The sequence below is a fragment of the Lissotriton helveticus genome, chromosome 10 (assembly GCF_964261635.1).
Source record: "Lissotriton helveticus chromosome 10, aLisHel1.1, whole genome shotgun sequence".
NCBI lineage: Eukaryota > Metazoa > Chordata > Amphibia > Caudata > Salamandridae > Lissotriton > Lissotriton helveticus.
Window position 1 is genome coordinate 149,987,520 of NC_136071.1, and position 20,684 is coordinate 150,008,203.

The 20,684-nt window shown below is 48.3% G+C and overlaps 1 protein-coding gene across 2 annotated transcripts in view; it reads right to left on the reverse strand.

Moving 5' to 3' along the window:
• Positions 1-20,684, reverse strand: part of MAD1L1 (mitotic arrest deficient 1 like 1) — a 2,576,418-nt gene that overhangs the window by 2,307,147 nt on the left and 248,587 nt on the right. The gene's annotated exons all lie outside the window — the stretch shown is intronic.

The window sequence follows — 20,684 nt, forward strand, 5'->3', positions numbered from 1 at the left end:
CACAAACCATAACAGTTGGAGAAAGTTTCTGCGCCCTCTGTTAGTGCCCATAAGAAATTCTCTTGCACGATCCTCCAATTTACATCTCTGTGAGGAGAGCTGGGAGAGAAACTTGGTCTTGCCGCAATACCCATGGAGAAGTCTGGGCATCTGGGCAGACGGAGCAAGAGAAATTGACCAGAAGTGAATACTGGCAGTCTCGCAAACGGAGGGCAACATCACCTTGGGCCAGCAGGACTCCGGACATCCTCCTGACATCGCCGCTAGTCTCCCCCCGCCGCCGCAAGCCTTTCTACACCTAGGCGTGGCCGCTGTGAGGGGGGGGACGACTACCATTCTCAGGTGCCCCAGCGGCAGGAAGCCGCTCCCGCCCTTTCCGCGCCTGGAGGCGCTTTAAATTGGACGAGAGCCCCCGCGTTGCGGGACGCGCGCGGGCGTCGCCGGGCTAGGCCCGGGCAAAGGGCGGCCGTCTTAGGCCGTCGCGGGCAGACCGATTCAGGGCTGGGCCACCCCTCTAAGCACCGCCAGGGGAAAAGTGAGTGTAACTATTATATTATGGGGAAACGTCCAACTACACCTGGCGCTAAGCCTTCGACTGTGACTGCTATTGAAAACATGCTGGTAGAAGTAGTCGGTACAAAAGGGGGTGGTGATGGACGGAGCATCTGAACCAATCAAACACTCACACCGAGTCAAAACATCTGGGTTTGATCCATCACCGTTCTTTAGCCCACTCTGCCACCCCAGTTCAGACATGGCTATATGCAAATCAGTCTGACCCTGTGCCTCATGGGAACAGTCCAGCCCGAACTGCCAAGCCATGCCTTCCCTGGACCGGAAACTAGCTTCCGGGGACTGGTTTCTGGCATTACAGCCGTTTTCAGCCCGGCTTGCATGAATCCAGTGGAGGGGGATAGACAACAAAGCCCTCCTCGCACATACGATACGAACATACCCTGATCTTGTTGATATATGTCTATCAAGTAGCTCTCCAGGCGGGGTGATTATTGAAGCCTTCGGTGGTCTATGTTCTGGTATCAAACATTTAATTTCCAAACCCGCAACCCAAATAAGCAGAAATCCCAGGTGGTTTGATAGCTCTTGCTCGCGGGCTAATAGAGATCTGCGTGAAGCATTAGCGGCTTCACCCAGAGATATAACTCTAGTTAGATCATCAAGAGCCCACTACAAGAAAGCCACCAAGACACGCTCAGATGAGATAGTAAAAGCACACTGGGATGATCTAGTTAAGGCTGCTTTTTTAAAAGACACAACCGGATTTTGGAAAGAAGTAAAAAGTATGAGGTTGATGGACACAAATATCACCCCCATAAGTTGTAACAACTCTAGTGAACTATGGGAGGAACACTTTGCTGGGATTTATACTGCTTCGTCAACTAACAGTAATGTCACTTGCTCCCAAGTCTTGAAGATCATTATCACAATATCTGAAGTTGAAGAGGCCATACAACAAAGCTTTGGAAATTAAGCACCAGGCCCAGACGGGCTATCTATTGACCTGATAAAACATGCACCAGATTTCTGCCCCCCCCCTCCTATGCAATGTTTTTAATAACTTGACCAATGCAACCATCCCGATTACCTGGTCAACCAGCATTATTGTCCCCATTTTTAAAAAGGGGGACCGATCCAACCCCAGCTGCTACCGCCCTATTTCGTTAATTGATAATACTCTAAAGATTCTGGGTAGGGTTGTTTTTAACAGAATTCGGGACTGGGCGGAAGACAATTATATTTTAAATTGTTGCCAACTGGGTTTTAGGAGTGATGTTGGAACCATGGAACAGTGTTTAAATCTGAATCTTATCCTGGGGAAATACACGGTTGCACAAAAAGCCCCACTGTATCTTGGTTTTATGGATTTATCCTCAGCATTTGATTTAGTTAACAGATCATGTTTATGGGAAATTCTTTTAAATTATGGGTTGGATGAGGCATTGGTTAGTTTTTTGGCGTATTTGCACAGGGATTTGAAGGCACGGGTGAGGATAAGTAATGACGGGGAAGCTTCCAGGTATATTAACATTGGTCGAGGGGTCAGACAATGTTGTGTTCTGGCCCCTCTGCTTTTCATTATTTATATAAACGAACTACATAATATCCTGGGGAAAATGACTAGCGATGTACCCAAAAATAATGGAAAATTACTGCCCGTGCTCCTATACGCAGATGATGCGGTCTTAATGGGCCGCACGCCCAATGCACTTTAGTCTCAGGATTTGTGTCCTTCATGGCAGATCTTGATCTTTGCACTAATTTAAAAAAAATCTTTTATAATGAGTTGTGGGCCGAAAAAACACTGTATTAAATCAATTTCATCGGGCAGCGAACTTCTGACAAGCACTAGCACTTTCCCCTACCTGGGCTTAGTCTTCTCAGAATCAGGTTCATGGAAAGCCCATACGGCTCATGGAAGAAGTAAACTTTCCAAAGCGGTAAATTCCATCATTAGCTTACGACAACCCAGGGAATCTGAGGTAGTGGCACCATTGATACAGATATACAAATCGCAATGCGTACCAACGGCTACCTACGGAGCCGAAGTCTGGGGGTATGTCAATTGTAGTGGGATTCAAACTGAAGAGAACAGATTCTGTAGGAAAATCCTTGGTGCACTAATTTCATCGCCCAATTATTTATGCCATAATGAATTAAATCTTCAATATGTGGAGTATTTCATCAGGTCACGCCCAGCGTTATTCTGGATGAAAATATGGTAGAACCCTGCGGCAGCTCTAACTAGAGAAATTATTTTAGACTGCCTTAAATGCGATAAAGGTGGCTGCATACCCTGGCTAGTCGCAGTAAAAAATTGCTCAGCCATTGTAGATATGGAACCCTTTTTTCTATGTCCCACAGCAGCGGAAGGAATAAATATAAGATCAGTAAGGGGGGCACTCTACGACTTGTATCGTAAAGAGAGACAAGAAGTTGAGCATCTTAAACCATCTATTGCTAAATACATGCCCCTCTTGGAGACAACAAGCACCCAACATCTTATGCCACAGCAATATCTCAGAAAGAGCATGGGGAGATGGAAAAGGATTCTACTCTACCGCCTCAGGGACGGAAGCATTAAATACTCACTCTGCTTTCCACTAGCTTTTAACAAAGACCTAGAGAAACTTAATTGCTCCTGTGGCTCTGGTGGCAAACAAACTCTATTACACTTTTTACTTTTTTGTAAATTCTATGTAAAATATACTAAATGGTACCTCGCCCCATACTTTAAAGCATGGGCCATCACTGACTTTGAGATCGCATACTTCGAGATATTAAAACTAGGTAGCAATGATTTGATCGCTCGAGTTAGCACATTCCTTCAAGCTGCAGTACGTTCCCGTGCCTCAATGTATGAATTTTAACGTTGTACGCACCCATTATTCTTCTAATTACTGTTTTAATTTTGTGCAGGGTATCCCAGTGTACAATAATTCCGGGTTCTATCTTAGAAGATTTTGGACTGATGGATTATTAACAACGTTATGTTAACTATTGCAGCCCTTGCACAGTCTTATGTAAAACTCTTGCACTTTCCAATGTCCGATTGTACAACTTTGCACCTTATTGGAAACTTTGCGAGATTTGCACATTTTGTCTTGACTTATTTTGCACAAACGATACTTAAGTTGCTAGATTGTATAACTTTGCACTTTACCGGAAACTCTGCGAGATTTGCACATGTTGTTCTGATTCATTTTGCACAAAGATATTTAAGCTGCTAGCCCCCAGACCGATCCAACCTACCTTTTATTATGTTATGATTTTTTGTATTGTGTATTTGTATTGGATGGAAATGTATATTTGTAACGTTTTAATATTTATTGAATTCTGTTTGTTGGTGACGAATTGTACTTTTATGGATATTCTTATCCGAATAAAGATCATTTGATTGATTGATTAGCTGCCACTTTAACAGATTTTAAAACGGAACTGGATTTTAAGTGAACTTTTCGTTTTTAAATGTATTTATTTGTTTCATGACGCATGAACAAATGTGTTTTGGAAATCTTTATAGTGCACGCTGTGTACTCGTTTTAAAAGCGCGCTGGGTAGCTGGTGTTATAGTAACGCGAGTGATGCTCATTCTCAGGTGCAGTTTCCAGTAACACGGCGGACCAGCAGCAACTCTAAAGCTCGCACCGTAGCAGCCCACAGGTGAAGTCCCACATCGCCACTGTGGCTAGGACATCCATGTGTCTCTATTTTGTTTTCTGGAAGGATGCCTCCCCTGTTAATAGCAGGCAAATATCGCTAAGTATTTTACCCTGTTGCTATCACAATGGACATTAACAGCAGGAAACCACATCCTGCGTTGAAACCGGACAGTGGCGTGGGGCCCAGAGGCAGTTCCCACGACATCTGTCTCGAGTAATAAATGCCTCCACTCTTTCGCCTCCCCTGGGCCAGGCCTTAGTGGCAATGGGGTAAAGTTTACAGCTCCCACTGGCTCGTAGAGATGCTTATCTCGTGTTCCTCAATCTATTGAAGGGTTATATTATGGAAGCTGTGCGCCTGTTATTGGAATGTTTGTGGATTTATGACAAGGATATATAGGTGTGGGCTTCGGTCTGCATGGTAATGGGGGATGGCCATTACTTATATCCTTGAGCATTCTGACGTACTCACTGTACGTAACTAAGCTCAAATTTTCTTCCCAACCATCCTTTGTTTGTACCTTAAAAGCGGGTCAAGGCCTGCTGATGGCAAAATGGTATTTAAGCAAATAGCGTCCCATGTTCTAAGCATGCACAGCCGTTATGCAGTAAAAAAAAAAAAAAAGCTGCACACGAGAGAGAAGTGCCTCATTACTCAGCTATTTGTTAACCATTGCACGCTTCACGCCGCCCACCTCAGACGGCGGTGCATGCATTTCCCAGTAAACAACAGCACGAAAACACAAGTGGTGCGAGCAATCGCTGCTCATGTGGCATTTCGCACTAGTACTGAGCACTTGCAGTGGCCCACGCCACTGCACTTGTGGTAACATTGCTGAGAACGACACGTAGTTAATTTATTTATTTTTTATTTTATGCGATTTGCTATAGCGCGAACTTTACCCGAAGGTGTCAGAGCGCTTTACATAAGAACCAGTTGCAGAACATAAGGATTTAGGATTACTTGCGTTCCATACAGGATACAAACAGGAAAAAATTGCAAATGTACAAGTAGTAAAGTCACACAAGAAAGAGATACAATGGATATACTCTAAGAGTCACATAGGAATGGTAGAGAATACAAAGGTCTACTGCATATACTAGTGATTAGGGTTATCTCTATATACATATATATACACACATAGTAGATTTTCTCAGGTCAAGACACACAAAAAACAAACCAGGAGAGCAGAGTTCCATTAAGTGGGGTCGGAGGGGGGACGCAGTCACAGCACCAAGGGAAGGCAAAACAGAAAAGGGAAGAAACATTTGAGGATTGTCAAGGGGGAAACGAGGGAAAAGGGTAAAGGAGGAGGGAATGGACAAGATGGCGGGTCGGGGTCCAGAGAAAAGCGGCAGAGAACAGCAGCAAAATGGCGGCCAGGACAAAAGTAAAAGTAAAGAAGTCCATGAGAGTACGTGGCGGGACAGGCCGCACCGATGAAGAGTGTTCTCTGGGGTGGGTATGTTCCGGATGAGGCTGCGGTATGCCAAGCAATATAGATCGGGACTGGAGGGTAGACATGTCCAAGGTTAAATTGCAGGACCCAGTATGCACGTTGTGCCATCTTCTGGTGGCACAACGTGTTTCAGGGGTGTTCCTACCAACCGTAACGCCTTAACCATACCTTAAAAATTCACCACTTACTGTGCATAGTTATTTCACTTAACCGGTCGTTGTTGGTAGTCACACCAGCTTTAATCTCGCCAACCATAGGACACGGTCACTTATCACCCATTGCTTTGCCCATTTCATGGTCTGCGACTGTGCAAAGCCACTTCACCAGTCACTGTTGACAGCCACTTTCGCCATCTATTGAAATGTACCATTGTCTGTTTTTAGGCGCTTTCACCTCACTTGCAACTGTCACTATTCATAAGCACTTTCACCTCCCTTACCGGGTCACTGTTCTGAGGCACTTTCAGACTCTCTCTCTCTATCTGCATTGCTCTCCTTCCTCTCTCTCTCCAACAATACCAGTAATAGGCGCTACAGACCGGACTTCTGCCCTTCCTCCTAGACATGAGTTTGCGCCTCGAGGCACTGTCTAAAGACCAGTCTTTGGGTGACTCGTTCACTGAGAACCCTGACCTTCCGTTTTCAAGGCTCTGAGTCCAGGGCGTGAGACTCACGATGCAGCCTACTGCACCCTCCGCCTCCAGCCCCCTCGGGCTGATCACTCCCAATCACTTAAGCTAGCGCTCATAGGCAGCCATAGATGCCTCGAGGCGCGTGGCATGCGCAGTCACCCTTAGTGCGCCATGTGACAGCCTTGAGGCAAGATGCCCTGCGTTGCACCATTCCATGACTCCTCTCTTTAATCTGTTCAGGTAAGTAGATGACAGTTTCTTGTATCTGAATCGCTTTGCTTTTACGTGTCTTTGTACTGTCTGACACCTGGTTGATCTCTGCCTCATAGCGCTTCTGATTGCAGCGTTATCTTGCAATTGGCTGACTCCATTTGCTGCTCTTTCAAAACCTGGTTGTATCCGTTATTAGCGTTTGTCACTCTGTATGATGTATAGCTTTAGGTTGCGTAGCAGCGCTGTACCTTTTTCTACAGCCTTCCCAGCAGGTTCTTGTCCAACAATCTGTAGAGTTCTCAGTGAAACTTTTGTTAATGCTTTACACAGGCTGGAGATGCACTTTGACACCACATATTCCAAGTGCTGATTCAGCACTTTCACTGAGGCACATGTAGCCCACACGAGCAGTTCGCTGGACTACGGAAAACACTCTGGGGGAGCACTGCTATCTTTGGGTTACTTACCCCCCATCTTGTCGCCAGTTGTAGCATCCTCCCTAGCCTGAATACCCGCTAATGACTAGGTCACACACAAATCCCAATATAACACGTTTTTTTTCATCTGTGTGTAAGCGCAAACTCAACGTTTTAAACCTGCATCCACTTCGCTCTAACACTTAAGTCACACTTCTAACGAGTCCATCTGGAGTCAAAAGGGCTCTGCCATTGCCAAATCACACGATACTACAACCCTATGTGGGGGGAAAAAAAGTTATTGAGGCCTAAGGGTGAGCTATACCAAATAGCCAAACAAGGGCTTAGCATTCTAGAAGTATAAGGCCTAGCAGCGAAAAGGTTAATGGCTGCCAAACTATGCTGTGGTAAACCAATCAATGGGGGCAGGGAGGTTAGGTGTTGTACCCAACCACATGCCCCTGGAAGTCAGGTTGTTCTCACCATGCCCCCTTATATTTTTTTCTATCATTTTCAAGACACATGAACCAGGTCCTCGAGTCCTGCTAAGGCTGCAACATATTGTTCATGATGAGGCCAGCCAATCAGGTTTGACTAATCTCCATTAAATTGTTCAATGAGAGCATATCTGGACTCCAAAGGTCCAGAGATCCATAACGTTTTCTGGAAGTGAACCCCTTCATACCAGTTGCAATTGGGTTCCACCCATTCAGTATGCCCAGATTTTTGGATCACCCGGTTTTGGACCTTTCCCAGTGGGTGAGTATCACTATATGCGTCGCACCCACGGTAATCACATTTCAAATGGACAGCGCTTGTTTACTGCCAGTGTCCACTTTTTAAGATCAGGCGGCTGCAGCAAAGCAAGGGTAAGGGACACTTGGCTGGTTACAAGTATGTGTGCAGGATGCATGTAGGGGACTACCTTCTTGTGCAGCCCGGATACTGCGCACAAGTAGCCTGGCGCAGAGGGTTCTCTGCAGGATTAGATATTGACCTGGGGTAGCTCTTATAATGTTAACATACACTAATAGGTAAGGTCAGTGTGATTTACGGTTTTGTCTGCAGTGACACTTTATTATACACATGTGGAGGGGGGCTGCCTTAGAGTGCAGTTTGCTTCCCTTTGGCCTACAAAGTCCAGTGACTTATCAAAATGGGCTGGAACCTTTGCAAGAAAAACAAATCTGTGAGTTCCCCAAAAATATATGTCAACTTATAGACATCCTGAATTGTCATATTTCTCTGGCACAGCTCAGAATCAGAGCCCAAGCCTTTTGTAACCCTGATGTGGCAAGTTAAATCCATTTCTTTCCAACGGCAGGAACAAAGGCCTCACCCACACAAAGGGAGTAATTAACAGTGCTTCACCTAGCTCCTGAGAAGCGGCTGAATGATATGCATCAATCAATTAGCTGTCACATTGTACCAGGGGTGGACCAACCAGAGTCAACTGAACAAACAAGGAGTCCACACCTCTGGAGCCTGTGTTTGCTCCTGAGGTGTGGGGACGTGGCTTTAAGTGGGGCCTGGGTCAGGCAAGTCCCACTCAGTGCCCTGTAGCGCTTCCCATTGACCCAGTGGGACTGGTGGGAGTCCAGAGGTGAGGGGTTCCTGTGGTGGGAAGAGCCTGGGGTGACTCATATGGCACAACTCCGTAATTGGGCTAGAGTCCCCATAGTGGACACAGTCATCCTGAGAGGAAGTGGTGGCAGAGTAGACCCCAGAGTAACTCATGTGGTTGAGGGTCATCGCACCAGCACAGGGGCTTGTGTAGTGACCCAGTTGAGTGCCAGTACTTGATTGTGTATTCTCTAGAGGGGGACAGCCAGGTTCCGTGGGGCAGGTTTCAAACCTGTCTCTTGTGTTGGCGTCAGTGCCGAGTCACTGAACTCTTGCCAGGAACATGGTGGTCGGTACAAAAGGGGGTGGTGATGGACGGAGCATCTGAACCAATCAAACACTCACACCCAGTCAAAAGATCTGGGTTTGATCCATCACCGTTCTTTAGCCCACTCTGCCACCCCAGTTCAGACATGGCTATATGCAAATCAGTCTGACCCTGTGCCTCGTGGGAACAGTCCAGCCCGAACTGCCAAGCCATGCCTTCCCTGGACCGGAAACAAGCTTCCGAGGACCGGGTTCTGGCATTACAGCCGTCTTCAGCCTGGCTTGCTTGAATCCAGTGGCAAAGTGAGCAAGGGACTCACGTCTGAGCTTACCCTGCCACACTTATGGCGGCCAAAAGCGGTACAAAAGGGGGTGGTGATGGACGGAGCATCTGAACCAAACATACACTCACACCCAGTCAAAAGATCTGGGTTTGATCCATCACCGTTCTTTAGCCCACTCTGCCACCCCAGTTCAGACATGGCTATATGCAAATCAGTCTGACCCTGTGCCTCATGGGAACAGTCCAGCCCGAACTGCCAAGCCATGCCTTCCCTGGACCGGAAACAAGCTTCCGAGGACCGGTTTCTGGCATTACAGCCGTCTTCAGCGCGGCTTGCTTGAATCCAGTGGCAAAGTGAGTAAGGGACTCACGTCTGAGCATACCCTGCCACACTTATGGCAGCCAAAAGCGGTACAAAAGGGGGGAACAGGGTGGTCGACAGCATTGCATGACCCAGGGCAAAGGTGGGTCTAGACCTGCTCAGTCCGTGTAGGTGGTTAGTGTCCTGGATGCATTCAAATTAGAATCAGAAGGGTTCTTAATACAGTCTGGATTCCCTGTAGGGATAGGCGGCCACATGGTTGAGTTAGGTGGGTGGTCTTAGCATAGGAAGGCCATGGGAAGGTCTCAGTGGTAGTGGACAGCTGGTGAATGGTGTGTCTGGTCAGAACCATTGACACATGTTAGTCCTGACTAGGTAAGGGTACCCAATGAGTTATGGCTATTCCCACCCTACTTTCTGCTTGCGGCAACGTGTGTTGCAATTGGGTTACGCCTGCATTTTGTCTGCTTTTAGGATCACCCGGTTTTGTACTTTTTACTGTGGATGAGTCTCACTACGTGGCTTGCTCATGGTAATCACATGGCAAAAGGACTGCGAGTGTTTACTGTCAGTGTTCACCTTTTAAGATAAGGCCGCTGGGACACAGCAAGGGTAACAGACACTTGGCTGGTTACATGTGTGAGCAGACTGCGCTTGGGAAACTACTGTAATGCGCAGCCCCGTAACTGCGCACAGATAGCCTGGCGAAGAGGAGTCTCTGCAGATTAGATACTGACCTCGGGTAGGCTTTATAATATTAGGACACCTTAATAGGGAAAGTCAGTGTGATTTACTTTTTTGTCTGTAGTGGCACATTATTATACACATGGGGGAAAACTGGTTTACATTGCAGTTTTGCTTCCCTTTGGCCTAAAAAGTCCAGTGTCATATCAATATGGGGTGGAACTTGTGCAAATTAAAAAAATATATATCTTTACAACTTATGGACATGCTGAATTGTCATATTTCTCTGGTACAGCTCAGAATCAGAGCCCAGGCCTTTTGTCATCCTGCTGTGCTAAGTTAATTACATTTCTCTACAACAGCAGCAACAAAGACCACCCCACACAAAGGGAGCAATTAACAGTGCTTCACTTAGCTCATTATGAGGAAGGGGGTGGGCGTGAACAACCTGCATCAATCAATCAGCTGTCACACTGCAGGAGGAGTGTGGCTCAATGGTTAGAGCGGCAGACCCTGATGCAGAGTTCTGGCCAGGGACCAGGGTTCGATTCCCGCCTCGGCGGGGTCTGGGCTCAATTTCCTCGGACCTGTTAATTCTCGCCTCGGTGCCTATTCTAATCACGGGCCCCACGCTGCAACTCTGGGCAATAGCTTGCTTAGCCTCCACACCGGCCCCAACAGCATTAAGGATGCCTGGCTTCACCCTGGGGGTGCCCAGGAGTGGACACTTCACAGGGAAAGACAGGAGGGGTTCCACAGCGGTATGAGTATCAGCGCCAGGAAGCCGAATAGGCGACACCGCAAGGTGACCATCTGGTGACAGTGCGCTCTATAAGTACCATGACATTTACATTTTTACATTTACACTGCCCCAGGTATGGGCCTGCCCAAGCCTACTGGACAAAGGATTGAGCCGAGCCCTCTGGAGCCAACACAGCGGGGGCTTCCCTTTTAAGATTTGATGGAAAAGGCCCTGGCAGTGATGTCAGCGATTGACTAGTAACTGCTGGATGATACCATCTTGAATTGTCCAAGCATGCTGTGCAGGAGGGTGGTCACAGGGGAGGAGCGGTGACGTGGCACCCTAGGACTGGCCAGAGGTGCATAGCTTTCACAACCTCCCCCCCCTTTTAAAACTCTTGCACAAGGAGGTGACTCTCTCTTGGTCGGTGTTTATGTCCTCTTAGCTGCTGGACACTGGGACTGACAGCCATGAACAACTCCTAGGAGGAATAACCCTGATGCCAACAAGGATTCTGTCCCAGTTGAGAGCAGGACCAGTAGGTCTTCCCAAGGGCCAGGCTCATTTACATTCTGAGGACCAGTTAGGGGCAAGCCCTGGACTTCTGCGCCCAAGACAAAGACCAGAAGGAAGGTTGTAGTAGGGAGCCAGGAGAACCACATTCCTGTAGTTTACACTATTTTGGAGTTGAGGAGGTCTGCCAAAACTGTCCTGATGGCTAGAGCTCACCGTCAGGAGCAAAAGAGCAGTAGATCTTCAAATTAGTCCAATGAGGCCAGAGTTAAGGCACTATCAAAATTACCGACCTTTTTACTGAACTGAGAGCTTGGGTTCCACTGCATTTCCTACAAATACCCCCTGAGTGGGCCAGGGCCTGGCACATGTATCATTCAATTTTTACTCAGGGTGGGGGCATGCATGGGGCGCCATCCCCAGTCTCGTTTTTACCACTGCCCCCCCCCCCCCATCTCCATTGGGGGACTCAAAGGACAGGGGGGGCTGCTGCGCTCTCCTCCCAACGGTAGCGAGCCCATCCCCCACACCAGTGTCTAGGGGGAGCAGGCAGCCACCAGGACGCAAACTCCCTTTCCAAATGTGTTTCAAGTTCCCGCTGCAGCACAGGAGACAGCTCACCAAGCGTGGAGTTGCCGGGGCATTCTGCATGTGTTTTCCTCCTCTCGTAGTGGCAATAGGGCACCACCAAAATGAAAAAGCGTTGGGGGCTGCAGGAGTGCAGCAACTCCCCACAAGAAGTTTGAAATAGTATTGGCCTTACAGTTACGGGGTCCAGAAAACCATGACCCATTGGTATTTTCACTTACTTTTTCAAAGCATTCCCAAGAAAGGAGTTTTTGCCCTATAGCTGGGAGTGCAGCACCTTCTAGAGGCGGATTATATGGTTGCATTATTGTGGCCTGAAGGTGTTTCAGGAAGGTACATGGTGTGTAGTGCTCACTAGGGGCTGAATCTATAGTTGCATTTTATGTGATGCTCTCTAGGTGCTGTTATAATTGCATTCTATACGGCTTGAAAGTATACAAAAACCACAGACATGTTTTATTCATTTAAAAAAGCTTTATTGAAATAATGTTGACAGTGATTACTGATCAATGTGGACAGGTTTATTAACATTAATAAGTGCTTTTACACTGGGTTATTAAGGATTATTCCATTTATGCACACCATTTTGGTCTTTTTAACAAGTTGTTTATTGATCTTTAACTTTGGACCAATCCAATAGTCTTACCGCATATGGTTGTATGACCCCTTTCAGGGGTCAATGATGATTATGCAATGTCATCTATGGTATTTTCAATCTGCCGAATCTGTCAATCTGCCTAATGTACATATTTGTAAATTATTGCATGGTATTTAGTAGTGTGTGTGTGTAATTAATGTACTTTTCCTTTTTCTAAAGAATAAGCACTGACTGGACAATCATTTATTGAGTGTCGTTATTGTGTACCTGCAAGTGGTGATTACTAGCCCACAGCCTCCCCAGAGTAGACATTGGACAGCTCTGTTTCACTACCCAGAGAGAGTTAAGTGCTACAATGGGCTACTTGGTTCCCAGTAAGGAGAACAGTGTGGACCTATTACTTGTGCAGGTCACACAACTAATAACCCAATTTCCTACAATACCCAACCTAAGCACCTCTTTAAATACGCAATTCTCAAAAACTGATGAATGGATTTACACCAAATAACAAAAAGCACACATTTTGAGTAAAGCTCCCCACCATTAACCAGAGAAAAACTCAAAGCTACATACTGGAATCATGCTAATTAGATGGAGCTTCTCACTTTTAGGCGGCACAACTTAGATACATGCTCGAATGGATCAAACTAGAATCGGAGAAATATTTGTGTTTCATAGACCGCTCAATAGCAGACATGCGCATCTGGAAGGTCCCGTGGCTACCCCGAAGGCATTGCCCTGAAGAGTATATGTGTCACCGGTTTTGAGGGCCACTATGGGGGTGTGGGACAGAGTACAGGTGCCACACGGATCAACCCCAGTGTCTCCTCTGACCCCATTTATAGACAATCCCGAATTTCTACCGCCACACACAGGAAATAGCTTTCTCCATTTGAAAGAGGCCAACTGTAAACGCATTGGTGACCTGTTTGATAAACATGGGGTAATGGAGTTCACTAGCCTCACCAAAGGTTTCAAGGTGCCCCAGCAGGCCTACTGGCAGTATCTGGCCCTTCGCCATTGGGCTACCAAACCCCAGATATGCCCCCATGCCAGTCGCACATTAAGAAAGTTTGAGAGATGGTTCATCACTAGGACGTCAGATCAACGGTTGCTGTCACACATTTACACCTTTTTAAACACTCCCAGGCAGTACAGTAAATCCCTGTGTAGCGTAGGTGGGAATCTGAATTGGAGTAAGTTCTCACCCCAGGAAGGAGTGATATTGTACATAGGGCTAGAGCATCTTCATGCAGTACAGCGGGCAAGGAGAGGTTCTTAAAGATCGCACATTATTGGTACTACACGCCGGCAAGGCTACTTAACTACATCGCTGCGGCGGCTATTCCGCCGCAGCGCTGCGGGGGGTCGCGCGGCGGGCCCATGCTGGTGACAGAACCGCTCCGTCACCAGCCGCGGTTGAGCTGTGCTCATGACGGAGCGGTTCCGTCATGGCCCCGCCCGCTCAATGGAACGCCCAGCGCAGGCGCGGAATCCGCGCCGCGCAGGCGCGGCGAGCGGGCCATGACGGAACCGCTCCGTCATCAGCACAGCGCCACCGCGGCTGATGACGGAGCGGTTCCGTCATCAGCATGGAACGAGTTAAATAGAAACCGGGTGGGAATGGGCAATGTTGGCGTCACTGTGGTCAGCTGAGCACGCTCACCCATATTCTTTGGTCATGTCCGAAGAAACAGAAATTTTGGGAGGTAATTCTTTGAGACATAGACGACATTTACCACACAGATTTACCCAAACTCCCCTCCTACATACTTTTGGAGCTTTCCAACACCTTCATGTACCCTCTCAGACCCCGTTGCGCAGAGCGATCGCTCTAGTGCTAAGCAGGTACTACTGGCTAGATGGGGCACAGCAGAAAATACCGTCTCGTTTAGACTGGCTATCTATACTACTATTATAAAGGAAGAACTTTGCACCTTTGAGGCGGGTAAACTCGGGAACCACAGCGCCAATCCACACACCCGATACATCATTGTAATCGTCAGGGTGTTCAGATGGACATAGGCTTTATAAAGTATAAAAATATGCGTTATTTAAAAAATTAACATAAAAAAAAAAAAAAGTAGTCCCTTCGAAGTAGCGCCGGCCGCGACCTGCGTGTTGACGTCAGGAGCGCAGGGAAGGGCGGCGTCCAGGAACGCGAGTAGGAGCGGCGGACATGGCGCGGGGGAGGAGCGGTGACGAACGGCGGAATGGCGGTGAGGACCGGTGGACAGGCGGGAGGAGCGATAAGCGGCGAGGAGCGGCGGAGCGGTGAAATGAGGAGCGTGGGGGAGGAGCGGTGGCTGAGGTAAGGCTCCGGGCAGGCGGGGATCGGGGCAGGCGGGGGACGGGGCGGGCGGGGGCCTGGGCTGCTTGACAATGCCCGGGCGGGGGGCCGGGCTGCTGCACAATGTCCGGGCAGGCGGGGGTCGGGGAAGCCGGATTGCTCCCGGACAAGGTCGGGACGGGCTGCTAGTATAAGCTATGGGAACTACTGGGAATGGAAAAGATTAGAGCAGGCCTCGCACACTTCCTCCCTAAATTTGACAAAACATGGGGTACCACCATAGAAATTTTTTCCAACTAATTCACGGAACTCACTTTCCCAAAGTATCTGAGTGCTCCGCCTCACTAGTGCCCCCCCCCCCCTCACAGGAATGAAGACAACACCTGGCTCAACCCGCCCAGTTCACATATCCGAAGCCTACCTGGCCCACTGCGCACACATACAGAGAATTGATCTCCTTACCCTTCCACCCTCTTTCTTACTTTCTTCCCTCTATGCTTTTATAGCTAGTTAAAATTAATGATCCTCACCGGCGGGTGGATGTAGGTGGCGGCTATTGTATTGCTTGACCTTTTAAAATCCAATTAAAAGATTTAAACCATAAACATTCAGTCTTAGGTGACTGTCAAACTACAAAGAAAGGATACTCACAGAATGGCCCTTCTGACCTTCGTATGTGGCCCCCCTAGGCTGCTGTTCACTGGACTCCGCATGAACATTAAAAAGATGTTAAATAAACAGGTAAGACTTTATTTAAGATTAATTGAAGTAAAGGAAAGGAAGTAACTAGGTTGCCCTGCACCACTTAACTTTAGTAACACTTTCATTTTCAAAAATATGATAATGTCTCTTCAAAAAGTGTATTTCATTAAAATACAGAACCATTTCACCTTAGAATATTAGATTGTATAAGTGCATTGAGAAGAATTTTTTTAAGAGAAATTTTTCAAATATGAATTTAGAAACATCAACTCTTCCCCCTACACGGACAATAGCATCAATAGTGAACTGTCAAGTCAGTTATTGTGTGAACTCTTAGGGTGGCCTAGGTTCCTATTATACATGAATATTATAGTTTATTAAATCAAACACAGGAGACGTTTTGTACAGCACAGATCCTGAAGTCATATATATGGTGGTCCTCTTATATGTGATAATGAAGAAAAAGGAGGAAAAGTGAAATGAATCAATTGCCTAGGATCACACAATTTGGTATCTCACATTGTGCAATTTAGCCACTAGATGTATATTCTTTGCCTCCACTACACTCCCCTTATTGCCTGTTCCCCACGGACCACCACCCTGCTGGCATCAACACGGCCCTCTGTCACATCACAGACCAAACTTTGTGGCCCTTGGGAAAATGTTTGAAAAGTCACTAAGTTTTTTTTTTTAAGTGAATATGTATTTTGACCTAAAGAGAAGCGGACCTTGACCCAAAATATCTCCAAGAAAACTGGTTGCAATACCCGTCTTCCAAGATGATTTTGACCCAGTGCCACTGGTAACCATTACGGTCTTGCTTCTCACTGCCAAATACAGACATTAGAATTAATATGCATGAGCAAGTGCTCGTTTCTCCAAGGATGTCACCGCACACTACTGGGTCGAAGATAAGGGCTAATGTCAAGCCTCGCTGCTCTAAAATGGCGGCCTCCATAAGAGTGAACTGGCATCATCGGTGCTTTCCTTCGGACTCTGTGTGGCTCACACTGCCGCATCACATAACTAATAGTATCAGCAAACGTGACTGTGAGAGGATACACTCTCGCACTTTCAGCCTTTGTAGAGACGAAATGTGCACCACATCCAGACTTACCACACCCACATCCATTCCGAACCAGTCCATACAAGTAAACAAAATATAAAAACAGCATCCTCTATCGATCATTTTTTACCAGAGCCAGTGCTTCTTCCCGCATTTCAATATTCAACTTTTTAATTTTTCTTGAATGTCAAAATATTTTTTTAAACTGTATTAACGTAGATCGAATTTTTTTCTAAACTTTCGCTTGGACTTACCCTAGTCTAGCAGGACTGCCTAGGAAATGCTATTTGTTACTAAATCCGACACTTAAAGTACGATTACAATGACGCCACCCACATAAAGGGAAAGTCTATGGCAGGCCAGCTCAGGCCAGGCTCTGACGGTCCTGGAACGCAGCTGGTTCTGGTCTCCAGCTCCTCGAGGTTAAGGGCAGGTCACGCAGCAGGGGCTTTAGGAGACAGAGGGAATCAATCAATCAATCAAAAACATTTATAGAGCGCGCTACTCACCCGCAAGGGTCTCAAGGCGCTGGGGAGGGGGGGGGGGGCGCTACTGCTCGAAAAGCCAGGTCTTGAGGTGCGTCCTGAAGGAGATATGGTCCTTTGTAAGTCGCAGGTGGGTGGGGAGGGTGTTCCAAGTCTTTGCCGCCAGGTAGGTGAAGGATCTTCCTCCGGTGGTGGTTCTGCAGATCCGTGGGACGGTGGCGAGGGCGAGGCTGGCGGAGCGGAGCTGGCGGGTTGGCGTGTGGAACGTGAGTTGAGGTATTCGGGGCCTGAGTCGTGGAGAGCCTTGTGTGCGTGGGTGAGGAGTCTGAACGTGATCCTCTTGCTGACTGGGAGCCAGTGCAGGACCCTCAGGTGGGCGGAGATGTGGCTGTGTCGGGGGATGTCCAGGACGAGGCATGCGGATGCGTTCTGGATGCGCTTGAGTCTTTTCTGTAGTTTGGCAGTGGTCCCAGCGTAGAGGGCGTTCCCGTAGTCCAGACGGCTGATGACGTGGGCCTGGGTGACCGTTTTCCTGGTTCCAGTGGGGATCCAGCGGAAGATCTTACGGAGCATGCGGAGGGTGTTGAAGCAGGAGGAAGTAACAGCGTTGACTTGTCTCGCCATCGTGAGGGGGAGTCCAGGATGAAGCCCAGGTTGCGTGCGTGGTCCGTGGGCTTGGGTGGGGGGCCCAGGGCGGGGGGCCACCAGGAGTCATCCCAGGCGGAGATGGATGGGCCGAGGATGAGGACTTGCGTCTTGTCTGATTTCAGTTTCAGACGACTGAGCTTCATCCAGTCCGCGATGTCTCATGCCGTCCTGGAAGCTGGCTCTGGCGGAGGCGGGGTCGTTGGTGAGGGAGAGGATCAGTTGGGTATCGTCGGCGTAGGAGATGATGTTGAGGTTGTGCTTGCGTGCGATGGCTGCAAGGGGGCTCATGTAGACATTGAAGAGGGTGGGGCTGAGCGAGGAGCCTTGAGGTACGCCGCAGATGATCTTGGTGTCTTCTGCGCGGAAGGGTGGGAGACGGACCCTTTGGGTTCTGTTGGAGAGGAAGGAGGTGATCCATTCCAGGGCCTTTCCTTGGATCCCGGTGTGGTGGAGGCGGGTTGTCAGGGTGCGGTGGCAGACCGTGTCGAAAGCAGCCGAAAGGTCGAGGAGGATGGGGGCGGCGGTTTCTCCGTTGTCAAGCAGGGTCCTGATGTCATCGGTGGCTGCGATGAGGGCGGTTTCGGTGCCGTGGTTCGCTCTGAATCCGGACTGTGAAGGGTCGAGGGAGCCGTTCGTCTCGAGGAAGGCTGTCAGCTGTTTGCTGACGGTTTTCTCGACGACCTTTGCGGGGAAGGGGAGGAGCGAGATGGGTCGGAAGTTCTTGAGGTCTGTGGGGTCTGCGGTGGGCTTCTTCAGTAGGGCGCTGTTCTCTGCATGCTCCCAGCTCTCCGGGAAGGTGGCGGAGACGAAGGAGTTGTTGATGATGTCCCGGAGTTTGGGTGCGATGATTGAGTCGGCTTTGTTGAAGATGTGGTGTGGGCAGGGGTCGGCTGGGGAGCCAGAGTGGATGGTGTTCATCGTGTGGGTGGTGTCTTCCGTGCTGACCTGGGTTCAGGCGCATAGGATGGTGGTGGGGGACGTAGGTTCGGTGGCAGGGTATGAGTTCTGGGCGCCGAAGCCGTCGTGTATGTCGACGATCTTGCGGTGGAAAAAAGTGGCGAGAGAGTTGCAGAGGTCTTGCGATGGCGTGATGTGGTTGCTGGCGTTGGGGTTGGAGAGCTCTTTTACGATGTTGAAGAGTTCCTTGCTGTTGTGGGTGTTGTTGTCCAGTCGTTCTCTGAATGCTGTCCTTTTGGTGATGCGGATCAGCTGGTGGTGTTTGCGGGTGGCGTTCTTGAGGGCAGTCATGTTTTCCGATGACTGGTTGTGGCGCCAGGCTTTCTCGAGGGCACGGCAGGATTTCTTGGAGTCTTTGAGATCGTTGGTGAACCTTGCGACTTTCTTGCTGTCGGGATTGCATGGAGGGTTCTTCAGTGGAGCAAGGGCGTCTGCGCAGTCGGTGATCCACTGTGTGAGGTTGCGGGCTGCTTCGTTGGGGTCCGTGGTGTTGGTGGGAGGATTTTGGCTCAAGGAGGAGGTGAGTTGGTAGGTGGTGATCTTGCTCCAGCATCTTCGGGGGGTATGTTGAGGGCGGTGGTGGGTCATTGTTTTCCTGAAGTTGAAATGTACGCAGCTGTGGTCGGTCCAGTGGAGCTCGGTGGTGTGGCTGAAGGAGATGTGGTTGCTGGAGGATTAGACAGGGTCGAGTGTATGGCCGGCGTAGTGGGTGGGGGTGTTGACCAGTTGCTGGAGTCCGAGGGGGAGAGAGCTGAGAGGAAAAACAGATCAACGTGAGATGGAGGGATTGAGTGTGTGTGTGTGGCTAGAAAGATATACAAAACAGAGAGGAGGAGGGTCCCAGGGAAAGTTTAGTGACCTAACAATGCTACTGTCCCTACATTAACAATTAAACCCACATTGGGTAGCAAGAAGTCAAAAAAATCTTTAATAATAACTATGTAAGAGTAAAGAAGAGGACAAATCAAATTAAGCTAATGATGTGTGCTACTACAGTCACGCATAGGGTATCCATTCCTTGTAAACAGATTCCCATCAGTCACCAAACGAGTCCGCCCTTCGTCATCTGGGATCCTTTAAACCAACAAGGTGGAGTGGAATATCCACAGCTGACTGGCAGATTTTAAAGCCTAGCCTGTGGGACCCAGTGGTTTAAGTATCAAATGGGGTGTCTGATGGTGACTGAAAAGCAGTGCTAAAAATGTGAAATAGTGTGAGTGAACAAGTGAATTATTAAGAGTAGTAAAATTGGGTAGTAAAGGAGAGGAGAAACTTTAATATGCCCTCCTTCATTCCCAAGTCAGTAAAAAGTGCGTAGTGGCGTCAACAAATAACCACTAGAGAGAGTGAAAGGTCGACATGTTTCTGCAGACTTTTTGGATCCAGCCGGTATCCTGCTGCTTCTTCAGGACCATTAACGCTACTGCTACAGATAGTTTAAAAAGGTAGAAGGTTACCCAAGTATTAGTCATATAGTCTTTCTCCTTACTACGGAGTACCAGCGGACAGAGCGGTGCTCCGTTTACCTGCGCTGTAGCCAGGTGAGGTGGAGCTATTCTCTCCTACCACGTAGTAAGGAGAAAGGCGATATAACTAATACTCAGGTAACCTTCTACCTTTTTAAACTATCTGTAGCAGTAGCGTTAATGGTCCTGAAGAAGCAGCAAGATACCGGCTGGATCCAAAAGGTCTGCAGAAACATGTCGACCTTTCACTCTCTCTAGTGGTTATTTGTTGACACCACTACGCACTTTTTACTGACTTGGGAATGAAGGAGGGAATAGTAAAGTTTCTCCTCTCCTTTACTACCCAATTTTACTACTCTTAATAATTCACTTGTTCACTCACACTATTTCACATTTTTAGGTCGAGCAGACCTAAAAAGCAGGCGAAGCCTGCTTTGTCTGCGAAGACATCTTTTGCTGGCGTGTCTGGGGGAATGTGAGACGGTGTCCATGCACGAGCCTCTGCCGTCTCCGATTTGCCCTCGAGGGCGCGCACGGCGCTGTGCACATCCC